The sequence below is a fragment of the Ailuropoda melanoleuca genome, unplaced genomic scaffold, assembly GCF_002007445.2.
Source record: "Ailuropoda melanoleuca isolate Jingjing unplaced genomic scaffold, ASM200744v2 unplaced-scaffold5307, whole genome shotgun sequence".
Lineage (NCBI taxonomy): Eukaryota > Metazoa > Chordata > Mammalia > Carnivora > Ursidae > Ailuropoda > Ailuropoda melanoleuca.
The window spans coordinates 1-6,778 of NW_023226137.1; the positions used below are offsets into that span (position 1 = coordinate 1).

At 61.5% G+C, this 6,778-nt stretch overlaps 1 long non-coding RNA gene across 1 annotated transcript; it reads right to left on the bottom strand.

Annotated features, from left to right (window-relative positions):
• Window positions 1-509: 509 nt before the first annotated feature.
• Window positions 510-3,676, bottom strand: LOC117799586. The gene is made up of 2 exons (XR_004622988.1): window positions 2,029-3,676; window positions 510-1,772 (listed from the first exon to the last, which is right to left on the bottom strand). It is a non-coding gene; the product is annotated as an uncharacterized LOC117799586 (long non-coding RNA).
• Between the last annotated feature and the right edge of the window lie 3,102 nt (window positions 3,677-6,778).

Consider the following 6,778-nt stretch of genomic DNA (forward strand, 5'->3'; position numbering starts at 1 on the left):
CTTCCTCCTCCTCCAGCCCCCCACCTCCAGGTAAGAGGGATGACCGCCATCACCTTCCCCCCGCCCCCCCACCTCCGCCAGCGGAGAGGGGAGGGTCCCGCCAGTGGCTGCACGCGGCACTTCTCCCAGGGGACCGGCGCCTCAGACGTGGCACCTCTCATCAGGCCACAGAAGAGACGGGATAGGCCCCCTGCCCCCGTACGAGACCCGTCCCGGGAAGCGGTGCCTCCCTCCTTGCACAAACGAATTCAGAAAAACCACTGAGCACGCAGTACACGCGAGGCACAGGCCTCGCCCCGGGGAGCGAACAGCCCACAGGCAGGGCGCGCGGAGCGTGCACTCAACAAACACTCGCTTTACTACCGTTTCTTCCTGGGAGTGACGCGTGGCAAAGAGCCCCCCTGCCCAGATCAGATCTGAAAGTGTTCGTGGTGGGTTCTGTAAATCACATTCCTGTCTGTCTGTCTGTGGGGAAAAGGTGGTGTGAATTATTTCAAACAGACACACACATACTGTAAAATCCTGAGTTTATTTAAAAAGTCAGCGCAGTACAAACTGCCACACAAACTACTCCACGCTACGGACGCCGCCGTCGACTTGGGCACACGCGTCACTGGCACGATGAAGACCTTTAACCCGAGAGCCTCCGTGATGCCAAGGCTGCAGGAGAAGGTCCGCTGACACACGCGACCCAGCCGCTCACGCGCTCACCTCAGACACACGCTGCAGAGAAAAGTCCAGACGCAACACCGCACGCGTCACAAAGATTCACATTATCCACAGGCGAGCCTGGCGTCACTCACCCTTCACGGCTCCTCCGAGCCCAGGCCGCACGGAGGGACACTTTTTCCAGGAAGTGGCCTTATTTTTATGCACATTTCTTTTCTTTCTCTGAAAAATCAGAGAATTTCCTCGGTGAAACAGTTTGGAGGGGACGAGAGGACCGAGCTACTGTGGCTCTTATGTGTTTTTCTCTCTCGGGGGACCGGAGGGCTTCCTGCACCCAGGCCGGTCCTCTCCTCCCGCCCGGGCTCCTTGTGGGTCAGCAGGCGTGGAACGTGCTGGCCCCGCACACAGGATGCCAGCTCAGGACTCTCCCGTCGGCCTCCGATGGCGCCCATGTGCCGACGGTTTGGACATCAGAACACATCCATCAGGGCAAGAAAAGGCTGCAGGCCGCGATGCGGAGGGCTGCCAGAGGCCGAGATCGGCAGGGGCGCCACACGCCGAGGGCTTGCGGGCTCCATCTGCATGCTGTGGCGTGGCCGGGACAGGTGGAAGCGAACTCGGGGCACCAAGGGCATTGGCGGTTCAGCAGCAACGTGGGCCCTCGAGAGAAACACACCTGCCGGCACCTTTCCAAACGCTCGGGTCACCAGACTCGGCAGCGGAATGAACACAGGATGTCAGTGGGAAAGTTATGCGTTACGGTAATAACCGTGGGAATAGTTACGGAAACTATTATATTGTCATAATTCACAAGTCCCGGGCACAGAGAAACACCTCGCCCTCCATCATCAACCACCAGAGCCGTCGCCAGGACCACGAGAAGATGCAAAGAGGGGCCCCCTCCCCCACGGGGAGCACCCCAGAGGCACAGAGGGCCAGCCGAGCTCAAGACCCAGGGAGGAGGTCCGCCGCGGAGGCAGCGCCTTCAGGTCGCGGCCTCCAGGAACTCCGAGGTGAACACGGCTTCCGCGTAGTCCTCGCACGCGTCCTCCAGCTCCGCAGCCACGGCACCCAGAGCCTCGTCTACCAGCTGGTCGGAGAAGCTGGAAGACAAACAGCACAGCTGCAGGTGGGCCGCCCCCGCTGCTGCCACGGGAGCCAGGACTCGCCCGGCCGGCGGCCTCAAGCCGCACATGCAAATCCAAGAGGCCACGGCACCTCTGAGGAGGAAAAGGTGAGAGGCCCCACTTTCCCCGACGTGGACAGGGTGGCACCTGGACCCCACAGCCAGGCTGGAGGCGGGCCTGGCGTCCACACTCTCACCCGGCTCTGCCCGCATGCAGCGCCCCCCTCGGGTACCTCCTCTGAGACAGGAACCCCCAAGGTGGCTGCGGACAAGACACGTGCTCACGTCCGCCAAGTGTCCACACAGCGTCTGCTCTGGAGCAGGACCCAGCCCAGGCCAGCCGCTGCCCGCCGCCTCTCCAGCTCCCCCGCGAGTCTGCAGGCGTCCCTCAGCCTGTCTTTCCGGACCTTGACATTTTCCGAAAGAGCAGGGCCTTCATTTGTGGAATGTGCCCCAATCTGGGCTTGTCTGATGTTTCTTTGCGGTCACGCAGGTCACGTGCCTGTGGAACGAAGGCCACGGAAGGGACGCTGTGTCCCCTCAGTGCATCGGCCGTTTTGCCTGGCTGCGGGGTGCTGTGGGGAGCCAGGCCACTCCTCCCCAGGAATGACACGCGGCCGCAGGACTCTGAGACGGCTACAGGTCCCGCATCAGACCGCTGTGGGAGGAGTGCTCCCTCCCGGACGCCCCTCCCTCCTTCACTCCTAGGGCTCCGCCTTGAGGGCTCTGGTCACCCCCCGAACGTAATCGGATCCCAGTCACTTGCACAGACACTGCTCCGCTGATACTCACACCCCATACGGCCGCAAGCGCCCACCCCCCAGCTGCTCCTGGCTCCCCTCGACTGCCCGCCGGTCCTCTGACCCCTCCTTCCTGGCTCAGGGTGATGGTTCGGCCGTTGTGCCCACTCCCAGCCCCGGACGTCTCCCCGAGGGGCCCGGGCACATTTCAGGGAGAACGGCACTCAGCAGCCACTGTACTCCTGGGGCCGCGGCGTGGAGGCCCTCTAGCACGTGGGCCAGACAGACACACGGACACGTACCGCGTCCATCCCGTATCTACGAGGACCACAAACTCCCCAGCTCAGCGGAGGACTCGCTCTGGCCTCCCCGTCAGGAGCACTGACGTGCACACTAATCCGACCGACCGTACAACTGTCAACCCTGAGCCACCACGCGAGATGCCCACAGAGCGGAAACCATCGTGCGTCCACTGTTCTCTGTCTTTACCGGGGGCGCACACACCGTGTTCAAAGCTGCTCGGACGAGTTGGCGTCTGCCCCTCTCCGGAGAGTGTGTTATTGACGGGAGTTACCGTGAGGGTTCGAGTTTCTGGGGTGGGGGGGGTGTCCCTTGACCTCACCGGTTTGGAGGGACGTTGAGAAACACAAACACGGGTCCCACGGGCAGACTCGCAGGAGCGAGGCACACGCAGGGCGCCGCCGGCTTGCACCTTCACCTGCCCCGCCCGGACGCTGTGTTTTTGCGGATCTGATGTCCTTCCTCTCCCTGACACGTACAGTCTTTGCCGTTTCATGCAATTCCCGTACATCTGGGCTCCCGCCAGGAACACACAGGGTATTTTCTGTTTGCCTGTTTGTTCTCTTTCTCCTCCCACTGGACTCGGTGGGTTTATGACATTTTTTCCCTGCTGTTCCCGCGGACGTTGTACCCGCCGCTCCCGCCTTACCGGCCGTCCTGCGTCTCCGTGAGCGCCCTGACATCGAGCCCGACCTCGGACATTCTTGCCGTCTCCCCACACGAGCCCAGAGGCCTCAGGAGCGGTGGCTTACACCCCTCCTGCTGCGATGCTGGCGGGTGTTCTGTGCGCGCTCCCCACTCCCACACGCGCTCACCTCTCTTCTGGCACCACTCCTGTGCTGCCTGANCCTCTCTTCTGGCACCACTCCTGCGCTGCCTGAGAAACGCCCGTTCGCGATGTCCCACGGCGAGGCGTCCAGTGACAAACGTCCGCGCTTTGCTCGTCTGGAACCTTCTTACCTCCACGACGCACCAAGCTCCAGAGCGGCTGCCCTCCTCCCTTTAGAAGACGCCGTGTCCTCCAGCCTCCAGCCTTCTGCCTCCCCCTCCTCCGTCCTCCGAATGGCTTTAACGCTTTCTGTCTTTCATTTTTCAAGATTTTTCAAGATACTGTAATAGGCACCTACGTATGGCTTCTTCTTACTTTCGTGTTCAGGGCTTGCAGACCTTCTGGGAGCCACGGTCCCTCTGCGGCTCCAGCCGTGTGGGCACCGCCCCCAGCCCCGCCCTCCCCTCCATGGCCCCTCCGCCCGCTCTGCCCCCTCCTGTCCTCTGCCCCAAGTCTCTCCAGAGGAACCTACTTCGCCATCAAGCCCATCCAATGAAGCCTCATGTCAGAAATGGTATTTTTCAGCTAGAATGTGCGTTTGGATTGGGCAGAACTCCCAGTTCTCGGACAAAATTCCAAGTCGTCTGTGCCTCTAGGCATGCAGTGGGCACAGTTACTCGGGTGTGTACGCCCGACAACACGAACCCCGGGAGCTGCTGGGGTCTGTGGTTATGGGTCATCGTCCAGCACATGCCACACGCTGTACTGAGAACCGCAGAAATGACTGCAGTCCCGAGATGATGTTCTCTCTCTTCAGGGAAAACTCAAGTTTGCTCCTGCCGATAACAGGCATGGCGGTGGGGGGGCCCTGGGAGGAGGGAAGCCCGTCACAGGCAACAGCAAGCCCCGGACTCCCACCCTCGGGCTCTGTCTGAAAAGGGCCTCAGAAGGGCCTCCATGTCCTCTGGGCTGACCATCCAGGAGGGGCCCCAGCCCACTGCTCAGCAGCTAGCAGCTGGCGACACCGTCGAGCACACACGCACTCTGAATTGTGAGTGGGGAGGTGGCCCAGATTCGTGGGGGTTCCGGGCACTTCCCCACCCCAAACTACCAGACCCATGCGTTCAGGTACCCTGGGTAACGTACCCGTTTCCTTCCTGTTTCCACCTTGCCGCCGTCTCTGCGCGGCCCTCCGTCCTCCTCCACCGGGCCGGGTGCTCCCTTTGCTCACTGAAGCGCCTTCCCCGCCACAGTCTCGCCTCCTAAGTCCCGTCTTCCTTTCCTTGACGCCCACACTGCGCTGGGCGCACACCCCCCAGGAGCTCACTGAGGAACCACCGCATTTCTGGACACGGTGTGAGAACGCATCTTCACTCTGCCCTCTCGTTTAACGGATAGCTTTTAACTGACCACAGACCTCGAGAGCAGATTTTGTGGAATGCTCTGGTATATTCTGGCGATGTCCTACTGAAAACGACGTGCTGTTCTTTCTGATTCTCGAAGGGGCCCACTGGACTCTCCAGAACCTTCTGTCACCTGTTCCTCACACCGGGTGCTCTCGAGCCTTTCCGGAACGGTGTCCCGAGGTGTGCTCTGCAAGGTCTGTGCCTTGGCTCCTCACTCACCGGCCCACCGCGGGCGGCTGGCCTGCAGGGCGTTTCCTTCAAAGTCTCCCTCCCCTCCCTTCCTTGCTATCCCGAAGCAGCTCCCAGAGTCAGAGGCGGCCGCGGGCTGAACGTCTGTGTCCCCCCAAAGGAAGCGCGTCGAAGCCTCAGCCCCAGGTGGCGGGTGGCGCTCAGGCCCCTGTAGGAAGGGGCCGCGGGGGGACGGCTGCACACCCGGCCAGGAAGTCCCAGCCTCTGGATCGCGACCCACGCTCCGGCTGCGGAAGCCACAGGGCCGTGACGTCTCCTTCGCCCGTGACTCCTGCAATGACCGTGCTCTCACAATCCTGTCTTTCCTGCCGCCTGCTCACTTTGTTGCTCTGAGGGATCTGGGTTTTTTTCTGGAAGCTCCCCAGTCACTTGAGCCGTCAACTTGCTTTTATTCTTCAGAAGCTCCTATTTCACGGTCTCCGGGCTCATTTCCCAGTGTGACCGCGTCCCTGACTCCTGAGGACACTCACCCTGGGTGGTTTGGTTCGCGGCTTTACCCTACTTGTCAGAGTCCACCCGACCTTCCCACTCACCCGCCCCCACGCCTCCACCCGCAGGCGCCCGGGGCTTCCGCCATTGGTCTGGCTGCTCACGACTTCTGAAGCACCTGCCCTTCCCTGTTTGCTGTCACTTGCGGCTTCGTGCAGCCCTCCGGCGACACGGAGCGTTGACAGGGAGTCACAAAGGCCCCTTCTGGCCACAAGTCTCCAGGACCCCTTGCGAGTCCACTTCCACTGAGCACGTCACGGCCTCGGCCCCGCTCCCGCCACCACTCTCACTTACAACCGTTCACGTCACCTGCTACTTGTCGACATGGGGATGGCGCTTTCCTTGGGGGTGAGAAGGAGACGGGAACGGCATGCGTAAGGCCGGTGCCTTTACTGCTCTTGCAGGATCCAGTCAACAGGACCCTCACCTCTGGGACGCCCGCATGAGACCAAGACCCGGAGAGGGCACACTCGGAGCTGGAACGTGCGCACACGCCGTCACCTGTGGGTCCAGGGGGAACATCTGTGCAAGTTCCGCTGCCCTTCAAACCTCGTACTCCTCCCGGGCCGAGAGCAGAACAGCGGACAAAAGGCATCATGAATCACGGGAAGAACGTGGAAGGAACAGTCTGTCCTCCTCGGCTTCTTCTGGGTTTTCCAGTATGCCCGTTAGCCTAACCAATCTGAACAGCTTTGGGAAGAGTGAGCATGCCACGTGAGTGCGCGTGGGTGAACATACGGAAGCCAGCAGGCTTAGCTCAGCTCAACCCGAACAGCGGGCCTCAGACACTCTGGAGGGCACGGCATCGTAAAGGGAAGGCTCGGGGGCAACGTAGGGGCCGGACACAAGAGACCGTCCTGATCCCACTCCAGAGCAACAGACAGAAATCTAACACGGAACTCTGCCTGGAGACCAAGCACGACAGAAGCAGAGGAGAAACGCCTGAGACTTGAGGATAAAGAGAAGGTGGAGGAATCCTAACCACCAGCCGCACGAAGGAGGGAGAAACCCACAGGCGGGAGGGGGCAGA